The sequence below is a fragment of the Miniopterus natalensis genome, chromosome 2 (assembly GCF_054644295.1).
Source record: "Miniopterus natalensis isolate mMinNat1 chromosome 2, mMinNat1.hap1, whole genome shotgun sequence".
Taxonomy (NCBI): Eukaryota; Metazoa; Chordata; class Mammalia; order Chiroptera; family Miniopteridae; genus Miniopterus; species Miniopterus natalensis.
The window spans coordinates 97338904-97358261 of NC_142082.1; the positions used below are offsets into that span (position 1 = coordinate 97338904).

At 40.5% G+C, this 19358-nt stretch overlaps 1 pseudogene; it reads left to right on the forward strand.

Moving 5' to 3' along the window:
• Nucleotides 1–936: 936 nt before the first annotated feature.
• LOC107529942 (gap junction alpha-3 protein-like) lies at nucleotides 937–2224 on the forward strand (annotated as a pseudogene).
• The last annotated feature ends 17134 nt before the right edge of the window (nucleotides 2225–19358 follow it).

The window sequence follows — 19358 nt, forward strand, 5'->3', positions numbered from 1 at the left end:
TACTGCAAACGAGGGTTAACATTTGCCTATGTTTTTAGATCACAGGGAGTAAAGTTTTGCTTGTTTATTTGCCTTTAAACCAATTCCTTAAAAATTAGGATATTTAAGCCTTTAAAGATTCAACATGATAGTTTTCTTTATTCTTGTATGTATACTCACAGCTTAGCCCACGTTCCTTACTGCACAGACTGGCCATGAGAAAAGCGATGCTGTCTTTAGTTCCAGTTTGGAGCATCTGGCCCGTTTGAACAGAGGTGACACAGAGGACACCTTGTAGGCTGGATCCCCTGTGTCCAAGGAGCACTGTCACCCTCACAAAGTGGGCCCAGGGGTCTTACTTCCCTCTATCCGAGAGGCAGTTGACTGTGAATGACCACAGTCCCCACCTTACAGATAGAGACATGGTCTCCTGCCCAAGGATGTACAGAGTGAACCATTTATGTAACATTTGCAAAGAGAAAGATTCAAAAGGAAAGGGAAAGATGGAGGAGGCAACAATTTAATACGACCGAAGTTAAGAAGGTGCAGTGGGCATTGTGACAATTTGGGAGAAGGTTGCCCTAACTTCACGTGAGCAGGACAGGCGAGATTAGGAATTGGCCAGCTGCACAGGAAACCCCAGAGCTCCTGTAGAGACAGAGGCTGGAAGAGCCCAGGGTGTAGTTAGGAGGCTGGGAGAGATCGTGTCCCTTAGGAAAGTCGCTTCTCTTCCTTATTCAGTTTCCTCATCTCTAAAGTGAGTTAAGTAGCCTGTGTTTGTCTCATTTTTGCTATACCAGGTAGGGTAACATAGCTCAGTACTATATAAGAGCTGTAGACCTTGGTCTAACCCTGCATAGTTTAACTTTTGGTTAACCTGGGCAGTTGGACTACAGCTCACCTGTCCTACCTGAATATTAAGAAGCATGTTCCCTTACAGGCTGGCAGTCTGGAGCAATGGGTGACTGGAGCCTTCTAGGGAGACTATTGGATACTGCACAGGAGCACTCCACGGTCATTGGCAAGGTCTGGCTGACAGTCCTGTTCATCTTCCGAATCTTGTTGCTGGGAGCAGGAGTGGAGTCAGTATGGGGAGACGAGCAGTCAGGCTTCACCTGCAACACCCAGCAGCCGGGCTGCATGAACGTCTGCTACGACAAAGCCTTCCCTATCTCCCACACCCGCTTCTGGGTGCTGCAGATCATCTTCGTGTCCACTCCCACCCTCATCTACCTGGGGCACGTGCTGCACATCGTGCGCATGGAAGAGAAGAAGAAAGGGCGGGAGGAAGAGCAGCTGAAGGGAGAGAGCGACCGTGGCCAGAAGGACAGGCCCCCAGTGCGGGATGACCAGGGAAAGGTCCTCATTGCCGGGGCCCTGCTCCGGACCTACATATTCAACATCATCTTTAAGATGTTGTTTGAAGTGGGATTTATTGTCGGACAGTACTATCTGTATGGCTTTCAGCTGAAGCCACTCTACCACTGTGACCGGTGGCCCTGCCCCAACATGGTGGATTGCTTTATCTCCAGGCCCACGGAGAAGACCATCTTCATCATTTTCATGCTGGTTGTGGCCTGCCTGTCCCTCTTACTCAACGTGCTGGAGATATACCATTTGGGCTGGAAGAAGCTTAAACAGGGCATGACCAACCACTATTGCCCAGAAAACCCTGAATCCAGGACGGAGGCCGCACTATCTGGGGATGTGATCCCACTCCCCTCCCACTAGGCCACAGACACTGGTACTGTGGAGTGCCCTCCTTCCTACGTTCACTCTGTCTCTTCCCTGGGATGGGCAACAATCGTCATTTTTCCAGGGCCTCTTCACCAGCAACAGACTTCAACGTGGTAGCTTTTTCCCAGACCCAGGGGAAGGGCCACCCTGACAAATTCTACCATAGTAACCATCACTTGCTAATGACAGAGCAGAACTGGGCCAACCAGGAGCTTGAACAACAGACTTCTGTGAGGAATGTCTCCCCAGTTGTACCTACATCTTCTTCCTTTCCTCCCTCCCAGGCAGCTCCCAGCCAAATTCTCAGGAGCCTGTCCCGTTGCAGAATGGGGACCACAGCATCTTGGGAGAGAGCAGATTGGAAGTTACTCCTGATGAGGGGCAGCAGGCAGTGATCCCCACTGTGGAGATGCACATGCCACCTTTGCTACCCACAGACCCCAGACTGTCAAGCAAGGCCAGTAAGTCCAACAACAGTCAGGGAAGACCCAATGACTTGGTCATCTAGTGGTATTCTCCCCAGAAAGCTTTATAATGACCTCTTTTCTAGCCACAAAACCAAAGTGCACTTCAACTGAGCAGGTAGAGAGCCTAGGGTGACAGAGAGCACTGGACTGGGGAGAGGGAGAAGATCACCAAAAAGGTTGGGTTTCGGTGTCAGTGCTTGCTGTCCTTAATGCTGAAGGTGGAGTGGGGAGGACCACAATGCTTTGTATAGGGGATGGGGGCAAAGTGGGGTGCAGGGCCTGATGTTCTTTAAAGATACTCACAGCAACCCGAGAGCCCTGAACCTGGCCAAGGTGTTTCTGTCTCTGTGGGGGACTGTTCTGCGGTGATAAAGAGGCAGGTGTCTGCAGTCACTTCAATTTGGGGCCATTAGGTTTTCTGTCCTGAGCTCTCCCAAGCCTCTGGGCAGCCCAGAAGGCCATAGCTGCACTTAGCCCTATGTCTGTTTGATACTTTTAACTCAGGGTTGAAGTTCATTTGGGATATTTGCCAAACTGCACCAAAAGGAGACTTAGAGCAAGCCTATGTAGTGTCGTTTGAGATTCTGAAATTGCATGTGAAGCCCAGGATATCCAAGTGCAGGCTTCATGACAAGTGACAATGAGCAGCTCCCCCAGAGGCAGAGATTCATGGGTGAGGGCACAGAGGTGGCTGGGAAGAAAGCAGGTGGAAATGCAGCCACACTTGAGATCACTTTTAACAGCTGAGGAAACAGAAACAATAATGTGGCAGGGCTCCTTTGTGTTTGTTTTTAAGTGATATTTTCTGCTTTAAATTTTACAGATAGACCTATTTCCCCCACTTTCTCTCTTTTGGAAAAAATAAATGTATTACTATTACATGGATACTGACCAACATAGTGATTATTTGTCCCATTTCCCACTTATAAAGGTTTAAAATTTCTTTTAAAAGAAATGCTTTGACTTCCTGAGTCAGCTCACTACTATGAGAGTGTACCAAATGAAATAAAAGCAGGGAAAAACTTACGTGCCTTTCAAATACTTGAAGTTTTTGAGTGGGAAGTTAAAATTTAACTGCTGTTGCCAGAAAAATTATTTATACAGATGAATGAATGAACTACACCCTTTTAACAGTGCGAATGAACCTCTTCACATTTCCTAACTATTCTTTGTGGGCAGCCCGTTTGCTTTCTACAGTGCAAATGAAAGTGTCTGGGTTCACTCCCTGTGTAAGTGTGATTTCGTGTGCTTGTCTGATTTGTCATCCACGAGGATGGTTGCTCCGTGACAGGGAAGGCTACTTGAGTGGGTGGGTGTGGCTAAAAGATGACAGAATTTTCTGTCCTGCACACACGCTGTTCTGTCTCAGTCAGTGTCTGAACCGATGAGCAGTGGTGGTGCTGAGCCTGGTCCTAGTCACACTTTTCACCTCCAACAGCGACTGATTGCAGTTAGTACTTATTCTGCAAAACGCCATACTCTGTCAATTGAATCCACCTGTTTTTATGGATTCCCTTAATTTCCTGATGATTCTTTTTGTGATAAAAAGACTGACTAATGTGAGCAGCTAGTTCATGAATGTGTTCATTAATGGGTGTGGTGTGGGCTGGACCATCTCCCCAGCTTGAACTGTCCTCACTTCCCACACATGTCCTGCAGCCTTTCTCAGGCAGATGGAAAAGGAGAGGGAGGTAAGCCCTATGGAGAATAGTTGAGTGACGGTTTTCTCAGTTCTCTTGGGGCTGGTGCATAAGTACTGCCACTGTGATGCCTGGGAGAGAAGGGCTCACACACAGGGGATTCTCAAGCTTCAGGCAGTGAGGCTGAGTTCTCCCAGCTGGGAAGGGCCACTAGAAAGTCCTAATGTGAACAGCACTGTGACAGAGCAGCTGTGGTTGTTTAGAAAATGCAATAGCAGTTAACAGTCAGGGAAAATGCAGCTAGCTGGGTGAGTGTGAAATTTGTCCAGGTTCTTAGGTTCCACCTTGGAGACTGTTAATAGCGACGATAAACTTTTTTTTGGACCACAATTTGATATTGAGTGGGGTTGGAGGTGTTAGTGGGACTATAATTGTGTTTAGAAATTGCATTTTAAAATTGGATTTTATTCCCATATGTCTTGAAGAGGCCAGTATTTTGCAGTTGACTACAGTCTATTTGGCCTACTCAGAGCTTGGGTAGGGTGTAAAATTAGATCCAGCTCCCTGACAACCATCATTTATACAGAAGTAAAATTCTGAAGTAGAGCCTACAGTATATATGCAGGTGAATATTCTAATTTTAATTCATGTAAAAAATGAAAGCACATCTTACATGGTGTTGCTCTTTGAGGGATACATGGGCCTGAGGTGAGGCTCCTTTTCCCTCTCAGCCAGAAGTGGGAAAGGTCACTCTCTGTTCAACCCATCATTGTAAGCACTCAAATGTCAACAGAAACAGAAATCACCTCTCCCTTTGGGCCAGATCCCAGATATATTTTTCTAACCTGTTAATTATTTGGAAATTTCATTGAAACTATTTTCCTCTCAATTTAAAGGAATATTTTTTTATCCTTAAGTTTATTTTTAAATACAAGTGCTATACCTATTATATTTATACATGTTATTTTAAATTTGTCATATATAAGGCAGTTATGTTCTTCCATCCCTGCATTTAGAAGCCCAGTCATCCAGTTGGCACTGCACAGTCTGTAAAAGTAAAAGGTCACAATCACTACATTCACAGTACCGAAGTCCACTTTTTAATTCTAAATCATCTCTTATAGAATCACTTTCTCTTTTTTAAACTTCATTTTGCTGAGTTATTTCTTTTTCCCCATGAAATTGACAAAAAAGATAACTTAAGTTAAAAGAGAGAGAGAGAAAGGTAAACATAGCAAGTCAGAATATTCTGATATTCCTTGGATTTCTCTGATCTTTAAGTGGCTAGATCATAGATTTCTCACACAAGAACACCTAGAATAAAAACTGTGGATGCAATTCAAACATTCTTTAAAAAAATTAACCTGATGAGATTAGGTCTCTTCTCAGTTTAGGCTTTTTCCTCCCATTAATACTTTATTTAATTATTTAGTGTTACTAGATAAAATCCTTCAGCCGGGCCAGTGTGGCTCAGCGGTTGAGCATCAGCTTATGATCCAGGAGATCTCGGTTTGATTTCAAGTCAGGGCACAGGTCCTGGTTGCCGGCTGGATCCCCAGTAGGGGGCATGCAGGAGGGAGCCAATCAATGACTCTCTCATGATTGATGTTTCTAGCTCTCTCTCCCTCTTCCTTCCTCTCTCTGAAATCAATAAAGACATAAATAAAAAAATAATAAATAATAAAAAAATAAAGAGTTGTTACAAATATCAGAAGCAAATGTTTAAACGGAAAAATTTGAGATGAAAGATTTATTTATCTATTTTTTTATGTCTTTATTGATTTCAGAGAGAGGACAGGAGAGAGAGAGATAGAAACATCAATGATGAGAGAGTCATTGATTGGCTGCCTCCTGGGCATGTGCCCTGACCGGGTAATTGAACCTCGAGCTCCTGGATCATAGAGCAATGCTCAACTACTAAGCTATGCTGTCCAGGCTGTAACAACTCTTCAGAACTGTTATGAATTCTAATGAATCAAAATTATAAATAAATATAGGAACTTTGAAATTCTTGTATATATTCCAATATCATTTACAAACTTAGTCATATGCTCTTAAACTTTTTAACTACAAGTCTAAAATTAATTACACATTTTGCATAAAAATAAAAACCTATTTTGCCAGACTTTTTTTTTTCTCCAATCCTCACCCAAGGACATTTTTTCCATTGCTTTTCAGAGAGAGTAGAAGGGAAAAAGAGAGAGAGAAAGAGAGAGGGAGAGGGAGAAACAGGGATGTGAGAGAGACACATCAATTGGTTGCCTCCTGCATGTGTCCTGACCACTGGGGCTGGGGATTTAGCCTGCAACCAAGGTACATAGCCTTGGCCAGAATCAAACCAGGGATCCTTCAGTCCATGGGTTGACAGTCTAACTACTGAGCCAAACCTGCTAGGGCTGGCCAGATGTTTTTTTTGTTTGTTTGTTTTTTTTAAATATATCTTTATTGATTTCAGAGAGAGGAAAGGAGAGGGAGAGAGAGAGAGAAACATCAATGATGAGAAAGTTATTGATGGAGCCGGCAACCCGGGCATGTGTCCTGACCGGGAATCAAACCCCGATCGCCTGGATCCTAGGTTGACGCTCAACCGCTGAGCCAAGCCCGGCTGGGCTTGCCAGATGTTTTAATATGCCAGATTCCCTTAAAGATGACAAATACATTACCTACCCAATATCCAGAGAGGTAACACTGACAGAAGGCAGGTCAGGGATTGCCTGGGGTCAGATTAAGGAAAGAGTGACTGCAAAATAGATAAGGAAACTACAGGTGGTTACACAGTATAGACATTTTTTCAAAATTCAATAAACTGCACCTTAAAATAGATTTATCATATGTTACTTATATGCCCACAATGTTGATTTAAGGGGACATATGTGTATATATATATATACATATATATACACACACACACACACACGTGTGTGTGTATATCCATACACATACAGATTCTCAATGGATACAAAACCTAAACTTAACACAAAAGGACTAAGTCTTCACTCTCATTGACTTTACCATCTCTACATTTAATTCTAAACAGGTTTTAAAAAATAGTTGAGATGAATTCTGAGAGATGAGGTGTGAGGGGACACCAAGCAGAGGAACAGGAAGGGTCAGTTGAGGTTCTCCAAAAAGAAGTGTAAAAGGCAGAAGTAAGCAGTCAGAGGGCAGTTGAATTTCTGCCATTTTTGGACCAGCTGGTGCGCTAAGTGGAAACTGGGACTGCACTACACCTACATGCCTGGGGGAACCATAACTGAGTAAGGGATGCTGGCCAGAGGGAATGTATTAGTTTCCTGGGGCTGCTATACAACCACCACAAACTCAGTGCCTTAAAACAACACAGATTTATCCTCAGACAGTTCTGGGGGCAGAGGTCAGTGTCACTGGGCTGATGCCTAGCTGTTGGCAATGCTGGTTCCTTCCAGAGGCCCCAGGGGAGAACCCACTCCTCTTCCATTTCTGGAGGCTGTGGCATTTCCTGACTCCTGGTCACAGCACTCCAGTCAACACCCACTTCTGTGGTCACATCTCCTCACTCTGCTACTGTCAAATGTCCCTCTGCCCCCTCTTATAAGTGAACTGGTGGTTAGGCTAGGCCACACTTGGATCAGCCAGGGTTATTTCTCCATCTCAAGATCCATAACTTAGTCACTTCTGCAAAGTCCCTTTTGCCATATAAGGTCACATTATCAAGTTCCAGGTACTAGGGTGTGACGTCATGGAGGCCATCGATGAGCCCAACAATGAGGAGTCGGTATTTTGAACTGAAGAAGCACTTTTCATGATCTGCCTCAACAGCAGTGTATTTTACCCTGATCTTCCTCCACTTTGATCCATGACATGATGCAGATAAAGTGTGTTTATTAGACACAGGTGACAGGGTGGAAGGGACTGAACCAGTTGGTCCAAAGTCAGTCCACAGAAGAGTTCCCATAAATGAAATGTTACTTGGAAGCACACTTTTTAAAGGGGAGGGCGGGGGTCTAGCCAAGCCCTACGCCACTGCAAGGTCCACAGAGTGGCCCTGGCAACTTCCACTCACACTGAGCAGAAGAATGAGGGAAGCAACCTCACAATGGCTCTGGGTGAGCTGGAAACCCGGGCTGTCACATTGAAGGTGACCAGCTCCACCCTGCTCCCAGTGGCCTCAGGCAGGTCATGCATTCATACATCAGATGCTCAGATGTATGGGGCCAGATGGCTGTTGACAGAGCCTCTGGGGACAATACAGAGAGCGAACCTCTGCCCAGGTTGGGGGTGACAGATGGCATTACTGCCTCCTCTGAATTACTGCTCAAACAGCCTAGAATATCTGCTTAGGGACAAAAAGGCAGCCTCAGGGACAGTTTCACTGGTCAATTAAACAGAAAATGAAAGTTGTAAGAATATTCATACCCTGTACCCCAAACCCAGCCTCAATACAGTTACTTTTATTTGTAGTTCAAAAGAAAATGTGTCGGACACACATCAGATTCTGAGAAAGTATTTATTGAGTGGACAAATGAATGAATATGGGTGTCTTCTCTTCTAAAGCATGATTTCTGTCTGTCTGGGTGCAGACATAGAATAAGGGAGACAGAAAATGAAGGAAGATAGAAATTCCAATTCAGGTTATTTCCTGAAACATGACACCTGAAGTGTTTCTTCTGTGGCCTTGCTGTGGGTGTGTCTGAGGCTGTGTGGAGTTTTCATGGGGATGAAAACACACAACTGATTACTCAAAACTCAGCGACTGGAACCATAACCACATACGTCCTACTTAGTGTCTGTGTGGATTGGGGAGTGGCTTAGCTGGGTAAGGCCTTTGGGGTCCTCACCAAAGTAGTTGGCTTCCCCTAGTGAGTGATTCACAAGAGAAAGCAAGGAAAAGCTGCCATGACTCTGTGACCAATTGTCATTGGTCACACCGTATCATTTTTGCTTCATTCTGAGTTATAAGAGTCACTTAGTCTGCCCACATTCAGTTGGAGGGGAATTGGGCTACACCTTTGGGGAGAGGAGTGTCAAAGAATTTCTGGACCTATTTTGAAACAGTACAGCCAGTCATAATCATAACAAAAGAATCTGATCATTTCCCAGCATGAGTATCATATTTCAAATGCTGCTTCTCTGATATTAGGAACTACATATCTTTCTTTACCCTGTTTGCCATAAGTCTATTGTGGAAATGACCACTGTAATGTATATATTAATTTTCTTTTACGAAGTTAAAATCAATAACCCTCTCCCAAAAGAAGAAAATGTGTCTCAAAAATCATTTTAAAAAAAATTAAATTTCAGTCATCATTGGTTATAAACTTAAAAATTATTCAGAAATCCGTTAAGTATTTCCTCCTAGGATTCTAACACCTGGAATCAGGAGAAACTTTAAGAACTTTCCTGATTCTTTAAACCAAACATAGGGTTACTTTACTGTGTCAGATGCCCTGATTTCGCTATCTGGTTCTTTACATTCTAACACCTTTGGGCATCTCTCACTGAAAGATTACTTTGATTTCTACCATCTTCTTCTTTTTTTTTTTTTTTTAATGGACGTATTATTGACATATAGCATTGTGTTCATTTCAGGTGTAGAACACTATCTTCTTTTTTTCTTTTTAGTATGTTTTTATTGATTTCAGAGAGAGGAAGGGAGAGGGGGAGAGAGATAGAAACATCAATGATGAGAGAGTTATCTATAGGCCTCCTCCTGCACACCTCCTACTGGGGATTGAGCCTGCAGCTTGGGCATGCACCCTGACTGGGAACCAAACCGTGACCTCCTGGTTCATGGGTTGACACTCAACCACTGAGCCACGCCGGTGGGGCGAACATTATCTTCTTTATACTTGTCTCTATTATCAGATTTTTCTAAAATGAGTTGATGTTGCTTTCATAATTTTTAAGAAGGCTGTTTTCAATTTTGAAATTAACTTCAACCCAAAGATAAATTTATTTTGAACTCACATTTAATGATAGAAAAACCCCAAATACCATATATTCTTTTATTTTTCTAAAAAGTTTTTAATGGCTTTGTGTGTGTTTATTTTGTATCAATAAAAAGTTTACTTAAAAAAAAGCAGAGGTCACAAACTGAAGGCTCATGGGCCAAATCTGTCCTGAGAGGGCTTCTTCTGGCCATGTGGAATGAGTTGTCAGTATTAAAGTGTGGGGCCTTGGGCAGGGGAGCAGCCAAGCTGTACTCCTCCTGGACTGTGCAGGACCAGGGAGGGGTCTGCTGTATGTCCCTGTCTGACAACCCTGCCTTATCCCTCCAGGTACCCCATGTGAACAAAAAGGGAGCAGTATAGCAGACCCAACAAGCTCAGGGGTTACTCAACAAGCATGACAAGCCCAGTGACCCAGAGTGACCATATAGGATGGTCTGGTCATAAATTCCTAACTGGGCAGGTCATCGTGGACAGTCACGCTCCAGGCCTGTAGCTTCCTTAGCAAAAGGTCAATCTTTGCCTTAAGTGAGCCCTGCCCACTGTTCTTTTGCAACTAGGATCACATACCTTTCAAATGTCAGAGTAATTTTCTTTTCCAGGCCCCGAGAAGGTATAACCACAGGCACCGCAGCACAGGCTGCAGGGCCCCTCGTCGTTACCTTGTTGCCCACACACCACCTCTGTGTGCTGCGAATGCGAGATGTTAATTCTCCTGAACCCACCTATGTAAAAATATGTGTCTCCATTTTGCTTTTTATCTGATTCTCCAGATTTCCCCGTTTGCTTTCTCCCATCTCTTTAATCTACCTCCAACAGATTTCATGTACCTTCCTTATGTCTCTTCCTTTGATTCTACTGCCAAAAGCAAAGAGCAAAACTGCCATTTTCCTGAACATTTCTCAGTCTGCTGAGATCTTGCTTCTGGGCATGCCATCAAAATTTTGGCTCAAATAAGCTCATAAAATTTTTCTATGGGTTTGGACATTCTTTTGTGGACTTGTATCAAAATATCTATTGATCTGAAGCCCTGATTCAGTTATTCACAGGGGGAGTGTGGTTCCTGCCAGGACCCTGCTGGCAGCCTTCACTGGAGATTCAGCATCACCGGTCTTCGCAGAAGGCACCTGTGCCAGCAGCAGTGTTCCTTTGAAGGGCACTCTCCCCCACAGCTGCAGTTTCTGACTACCTGGCCACCTTCATGGGCTTGCAGTTTGGTGCCGCTTCTATAAAGCAGTGCCTGGCTTTCTGCTGAAGCATCCACACTTTGATGCTACATTCCAGCGTCTACAGCTGGCTTCTGACTCAGTTCTGAACTCCCCTCTACCCTGGGAAGCCCTGGCCAGCCTTTTTCTAGATGAGATATTTTATAACTTTTAATACATTTTCAAAGTGGTGAGGCTTTGGGAATGGCATTGGCTCTGCTGGTGGTAGATAGATCAGTGCCCTGGTGTCTTAATGGTGCTCCAGCAGGCATCAATTTATTCATTGTAGCCTTTGCCATCTTACAGATTTTTTGGTCTTTTTTTAATAAGAAAAAATATATTGGTAACTGCAGATGAGAGCTTGGGTAACCTGGGAACTGGAACAATTCAAATAGGCACAATGACATTCTCTGTTCTTTATACATAAAGAAGCTGGGCTAGTCCTCGAGCTCAGCTCTGGACCAGACCCAACTTTTAGGAAGGTCGTCTTTGCTCTTGTAACAGGTCCAGAAGTGTAGAAAACCATGTTTGTATTTCTGTAATTTGTAGGGAAATGAATGAGTAAAGATAAAAATTAAAAATGAAGATTTGGAAAATGTGTTAAGAATGGCATATAAGCAAATATATATTAACTTGAAAATGTAAATCCAGTGGATCTCAAAAATTTTAATTCTATTATTCACCTTAGGTTTTTCACTGAGAACCTGTGTTCTTTGTCATACATAGCTCCTCCTCCCCCTCCCAAGAAAATATGACCATGCATTTGGGATTAAAGTAACTACTATCATTGATTCCTCTTTAACCATAATAAAGGTCTTTAAAATTATAGTTTCTGGTTAATTTGTTCAGGTTCGAATAATTTTTATAGAATGGAAAGTTGTATTTAATTTATTGTTTTCTATTTTTTCTAAGAAGTAGATTGTCAACTAAATTTCTTTTTTCTGTTTAGTGAGTGATCTGTAGAGTCGCCATTTTTTAAATTAGTTTTTCAATGGAAAGTATGCATTCTATACTATTAGTGATAACCCGTAAAAGACCAATTCTGAACATTGTTGGAATGGTTACATTTAAATGCATAATAAATTTTGGTTTTTCTTTGTTCATGTATTGTGGCAAATATATCTACTCCCCCTCATATATATTAAATATCGGAAATAAGATCATATGTCAAATTCCCATTCTCTAAATTTTTTTACAGAATTTAAGTAAATAAAAATGAGAAAATGGTATTAGTAATAATTTAGAATGTGACTGAAATGAAAAACTGAGTCATTATTTACTTTAAAATTTCAAGGTTTATATTAAAAGCATCATTGTCTTCTTTCAGATAGATTTGCGCCTCATCTTGGTAAGTGGGAAGACAAAAGAGTTCCTGTTTTCCCCAAATGATTCTGCCTCTGACATTGCAAAGCACGTGTATGACAATTGGCCAATGGGTGAGTGGTGTTTTTCCTCTTGAGAATGAAGAATGTTAATTCTCCTTGCCCTCACCTTATTTCACAAACATTTTATAAAAGTTTTAAGTACATCAGATATAAAAAACAATTGAGGGTATAGACTCAAAGGTAAAGGGGACCACTCACTGTATGACCTTCCCTATTTTGCTCTTCAGCTACCTCACTGCAAAATGGTAAAGGAGCCACTATGCTGAGTTCCTGGTTTTGACTTAGAACTGCTTGATGTAAATGAAAATTATTTTTAAAAGTAAAAGACAATGCAGCTAACATACACTTTCATATAAGTAAACTTATTTGTACGAAGACACAAAGTAAAGGGAAAGAAAAAAACTACCTTAACAAATCATAATACCTTACCTTTGGTCTATTCTATAATAGCCTATTTAAAATTGAGTTTGACACAAAATTAATTTCTGATTCATGTCACTTCATGTGGTCTCTGAACTACTACAAAGTCAAGAAGGTGTAAAATCTACTTGTGCTTTGCATTTTTAAACCAGTATCTAGGGGGTGGGATATCACTCCTTCCTTTCTCTGGTTCTTTTCTGTGTATTAAGACACATGTCCTAAAGTGAGTCTTTAGCTTATGTGCTTCCTTTGAACTTTCCCCACTTTCTTTTGAACCCTTTTATGGCATGTACCATAGTGATATGACTGTTTTAGCTGATTTCACTTAAATTTACTAGCCAAAGCAATTTGGACTTTTAAAGCACAAGACTTGTTTCAACAAATAACACAGGGTATATAAAATGAATCAATTAGATCAATGTCTCTCAACCTTAAATAATATATGGAACTCTTTTAGAAGAAGAAAATTCTTGTAAATTCCACCGGGCTGAATTAAGTTATTGTTTTTGTTTTTTTTTTAATTTTTAAATTTTATTTTTGTTTAAAATATTACAGATGTCCTTTTTTCTCCCCAATGGCCCGTTCCACCCCGTTCCATCCCCCTCCCCAGTCCCTCTACACACCATTGTCTGTGTCCTTGGGTTGTGCATATATGCATATTAATTCCTTGGTTACTCTCTCCCCCTCCACCCACCCGCCCTCCTCCATCCCTCTGACATTCGTCAGTCTGATCTAAGATTCCATGTCATTGAATCTATTCTGTTCATCAGTTTATTAAGTTCTTTAGATTCCATGTATAAGTGAGATCATGTGATGTTTGTCTTTCTCTGCCTGGCTTATTTCACTTAGCATAATTTTCTCCAGGTCCATCCATACTGTCCCAAAGGGTACAAGATTCTTCTTCTTTACAGCTGCATAGTATTCCATGGTGTGAATGTCCCACAGCTTTTTTATTCACTCATCTACTGATGGGCATTTGGGCTGTTTCCAGATCTTAGCTATTGTAAACTGTGCTGCTATGAACATCGGGGTGCATATATTCTTTCTGATTAGTGTTTCAGGATTCTTAGGATACATTCCAAGAAGTGGGATCACTGGGTCAAAAGGCAGCTCCATTTTTAATTTTTAGAGGAACCTCCATACTATTTTCCACAGTGTTTGCACCAGTCTGCATTCCCACCAGCAGTGTACTAGGGTTCCCCTTTCTCCACACCCTCGCCAGGACAAGTTGTTTGTTGATTTGTTAATGGCAGCCATTCTTACAGGTGTGAAGTGATACCTCATTGTGGTTTTAATTTGCATCTCTCTGATGATTAGCAATGTTGAGCATTTTCTCATGTGTCTCTTGGCCATCCGTATGTCCTCTTTGGAGAAGTGTCTATTCAGGTCCTTTGCCCATTTCTTAATTGGGTTGTTTGTCTTCCTCTTGCTGAGTAGTATGAGTTTCTTTGTACACTTTGGAAATTGAATTAAGTTGTTTTTATCATAATGTTTATTTTAAAGATAGAAACATAAAACCCAATTAAAATTCTTTATCCTTATTAATTCATGTACAACCATAAAACAACAGACACCCGAGGAAAATGCAAACATAACCCTAAAATCAATAATGTTCAAATTAACAACATTAATGTGCCTGGTGAATGTTTTTTTACTAAAACCAACTTTTGGCTTGCACCATAAATATGGTACTGTTGAGTTGGCATGTGTGTGTTCTTGCTTGCTGAATGAGGATCCAGTAACCACAAAACCTACATTCACCCAGTGTACCAAATTGTCATTCAGCAACAATGAATCGATTATGTATTAAGTCAACCTGTTCTTTCCTTGCTAGCCACTTGACAATTAAAGAAGTCCTCTTTGGGGCCAGTTCGATCATAAACTTAAACACATACAAGGGCGTTAAAATCCCAAGGCTGTACTTGGTTATAGAGTGATTATTCGATTTGTCTAGATAATGTCTTCCAGATTATCAGTAAAAGGAAATCACAATATGAAAATTCTTGAAGAGGACTTTCAGACCCTAAGAACATGTCTTTGTGGATTCATAGATCTGAGTTTAAGAAAAATTAATTGAGACAAATACTTTCAAATAACAAGATCTTTCTTCCCATTGGTAACCAAAGGACAAGTCAATGTTAGTCCTGAATCAGGGAACTACTGAAACTAAAGGTAAATATATTGATAAGAAGGAACTTCAGAAAAACTGAAGTGGGCTAAACATGGGGCTCTTGGGATATTGGAGGTTCATCATAGCCAGGCAGGAGAGATAGCTGTCAGTATGAGAAGCATTTTTAAAATACCCGTCTAGTAGTTATGTTTTACTAAGTATAACTTTACTTTTGTGATTTTGGAAGGAAGAGAAGGTAAAGATAGCTTTTGACATCAATGGATGTTGTAGAAAAGATTACACAAGACAAAAAATGGGTAATCCCTCTCAAAAATTTATTTTACTTGGGCAACATTATAACTTGAGGTAAAAGAAATAATTTTACCTGTATAATTGTTTGACTTGGATATTAAAATTAGTTTTAATTCCTTAGAATATCCTGACTAATGGTAAGATCCAAGTGCTGGTCTTTGTCATAAATAGTTTCTCAAATGAATGAACCATCTGTCAGCATTGGAAATTGATTGTATCAATCCCACGGTATTTATTTCCACAAAAAATTTTTTTGAATCCAGCCTTTTCTCAGTTGGCCAGTTGTACTCAGCAATTTTAGATAATGCAGGGAATAAAAATGAATAATTTAATTTTCATTTTATATAACATATTTGTTAAAATTCTAGTTCTACAGTGTATACATAATGCACCAAAGATCAACAAATGTAAATATTTATTGGTCCTAATAATAAAAGTGTAATAAATATTAATCAGCCAAATTAAATACTTTGTACAATATATTTTTAGAAGGAATTGGATTTTTTTGGTATAATCTTACTCAGTTTAGTGAAATAATATTGTTTTTTTAAATCCACACCTGAGGATATGTTTATTGATTTTAGAGAGAGAGAAAGGGAGAGAGAGAAACTTCAATCAGTTGCCTCCCATATGTGCCCAGGCTAGGGATTAAACTCCAAAACTAGGTTTGTGCTCTGACTGGAGTCGAACTTGCAACCTTTTGGTGTAGGGGACAAAGCTCCGACCAACTGAACCAGCCAGCCTGGGCTAGTGAAATATTGTTAAATTTTTTTCTTTTAATCCTCACCAGAGTATATTTTTTCCATTGTTTTTCAGAGAGAGTGGAAGGGAGAGAGAGGAGAGAGAGAGAAGGAGAGAGAAAGGGAGAGGGAGAAAGAAACATGATTTGATGATTTGAGAGAGACATCAATTGGTTGCCTCCTGCTTGAGCGCTGACCAGGGCCAGGGATTGAGCTTGCAAATTAGGTTTGTGCCTTTGGCGGGAATCGGACCTGGGACCCTTCAGTCTGCGTGCGGGTGGACGCTCTAACCACTGAGAAAACTGCTAAGGTGAAACATTGTTAATTTTTCAGGTGGAATAGTCAGACACATAGCTGTTACTGGGTCAGAGGTCCAAAATGTAATTTACTAAATATACATTACTGGTGGCTGAAATTGCTCCTTGAAGCACTGTTCTTCTACAGGTCTCTAAATTTCAGATCCACTGAGAGGGAATCCCAGGGAGTCAGCATATTGTGGCATATAAGGAAATCAGGACACTGTATAAGATAATGAAATATTGGCTTCATGTTTTTGCAGCTCAAAAATTACTTTAAATGTTTTTAGACTATTTTTACCTGTGAATTAGATAATTACTGACATTTGTCTTTATACCTATGGAGCATTTCCATCTTGACCAGAAATATTCTAATATACCATAATTTGGGGTGTGATGGATTCAGAGTAATCCGTACAAAAATGTTCAGGGCTTATTTGACTTTTGTTCTAGAACAGGAGGAATCTGGGAGCACTAGAGTCGGAAGGAATGAAGGCATGCCAGGGGGAGGGAAGAGGGACAGGAAAAAATGCAGGAGGTGCCTGGAGGAGAGGGAGGGGGAGGGGAGGAGGGAGAAATGACAGATTCATTTTTCTACTTCCCACTTTTGTGCTGAGTCACTGAAAGGCACTGGTTTTATCAAATTCATATTCATTATTTTAAGCACATGCGTGCGTACACACACACACACACACACACACAAAAGGCAAAAGAAAAGTGCTCTACTTACCCCCTTTCTCTGCTATCACTTCCTCTTGGGGATATTTTCAACTAGTTTTTGTGTTGACAGTTATCATTTGATAATAGGAGCTTCTGTAGGAAACAAACACATCATACTAGAATTGTTGAGAAAGATAATGACAGAATTCTCAAATCTCTGATAAAATCAGAGCTTAATTATATCCACAAGTCAATGAAAATTACTGACTCCATCCTTATCACATGCCAGTGTCCTTACACCATCATTTTAACAGTTTCATAAGTTACCACTGAAATGAACTATTCTGCTACTCATCCTGCCCACCTGTTTGTCTTTTGTCTTTCTTTGTGCACTTTCCTAGCTTCATAGTACCTTCTAATATATGGGGGTGTGTGTTTTCAAGTATCTTCTGAGTATTTTGGGTAAAGTGAATTAAAGTTGTGTCTTCTGTTAAGTTTATCAAATGGCTTCAAAAAGACAATAAAGTAATAAGTAACCAACCGTTGTTCAAAAGTAAACACAATTTTTAAAAATTCTGTTTTAAAATGTTTGTTCTCCAGTTTTATTGAGCTATAATTTTTTGTTATTCTCTATATCAATATATTAATTCTTTTCAAAATCTTCGTGAAACATACTGTTTCTAGCCTCAAATATGTATTTTAACAAGTACAGATATTGGGATATTGGAATATTCTTTGTTAATTACTGGTAATTGAAATTAATTTTCAAATGACATTTCTCTTTACCTAGAATTAGATTTTTTGCAGCTCATTTTTGTTTAATTTTTAAACTTCAGGGCTCTATTTTGGCACTTGTTAGAGTTCTTAAAGAGCAAAAACTAGTCTTCCTGCAACTCTTACTGTTTAAGAAGAACTAGCAAGAACTGAGACCACAGTGACTGTATGAGCACTCCCTGTTCTATTTAAGCGGGAGCTCCAAGTGTCTTCCTTGATGCAGTCTGTCTGATTTGGATCAGAAGTGTAGAGCAATGCAACAGTATTTTAATTTTGTGTTGAAATACACCTAACAAGTTCACTGGTTCTTTTCAGGCTGGGAAGAAGAGCAGGTCAGCAGCCCAAATATTCTTTGCCTTATTTATCAAGGACAATTTCTACCAGTCACCTTTGTAATGGGATTTACTGTGTGTCTCGTGACAGCATTATCCATTTAATGCTAATGTCTGATTTTATTAAAAAACTGTAACTTCAAACTCAATATAAATTTGCCTATTTTTTTATGTCCACTTCTTTACATTTTGCATTCTGTTAAATTTAATTTTATCATTGTGGTGTTAACTACCTTGTGAAATAAACTCTATCCCATTATAGGTAGAGGTCCTATTTTATAAATGTAATTTTATTTACTTCTGAATATAATTTAAATGTAATATTTAAAGTTAAAGCCAGACACACAAACTAGGAAAAGTTTATGATAACTGGTTTTCAAATGTAATGATGAAGGAATGTTTTCAGTTTGACTTTGCTGTTCATGCAAGAATAGTAACATTGGAGAGACAGTATCACATAGTGGATGAAAGAGCAGATTTTATTTTTATTTATTTTTTAATATATTTTTTAATTGATTTCAGAAAGAGGAAGGGAGAGGGAGAGAGACAGAAACATCAGTGATGAGTCATTGATCAGCTGCCTCCTGCACGCCCTCTACTGGGGATCAAGCCCACAACCCGGGCATGTGCCCTGACCAGGAATTGAACCGGGATCTCCTGGATCATAGGTTGATGTTCAACTGCTGAGCCAAGCCGGCCCGACTGAAAGAGCAGATTTTAGAGCCAGACTGTGCAAGCTGCATCCCAGCTCCACTGCTCGCTGGCTGTGTAACCTCAGGCAAGTGATTTAACTGCTTTATGCCCCAGTTTCTTCATAGTAAAATGAAATAGCCATCCTGCCTGCCTCCTAGGCTGCGAGGGTTAAATTAGTTTATACACTCACAGCATTTATTTTTAAAAATTTCCATTTTCATTGAATTTATTGGGGTGACACTGGTTAACAAAATTATGTAGGTTTTAGGTGCACAATTCTACAACACATCATCTGTACACTGTATTGTGTTCACCACCCCAAGTCATCTCAGTCCATTACATTTATCCCCCCATATCCTCCTCCACCTTTTCCCATCCACTTCCCCCTTCCCCAGCAATCACCACCACACTATTGCAGAGTTCAAGAGTTTTTTCTCTTTTTTTCCTGTTTTGCTCAACTCCTCCACACCCCCTTCCAACCTGTGACAGCTGTCAGCCTGCTCTCTATCTCTATTTTGTTTGTTAGTTCATTTTGTTCATTAGATTTCACATATGAGTGAAGTCATATGGTACTTGCCTATCTCTGACTGGCTTATTTCACTTAGCAAAATGCTCTCCAGGTCCATCCACACTGTCACAAAGGTTAAAATTTCCTTATTTTTTATGCCAAGTAGTATTTTA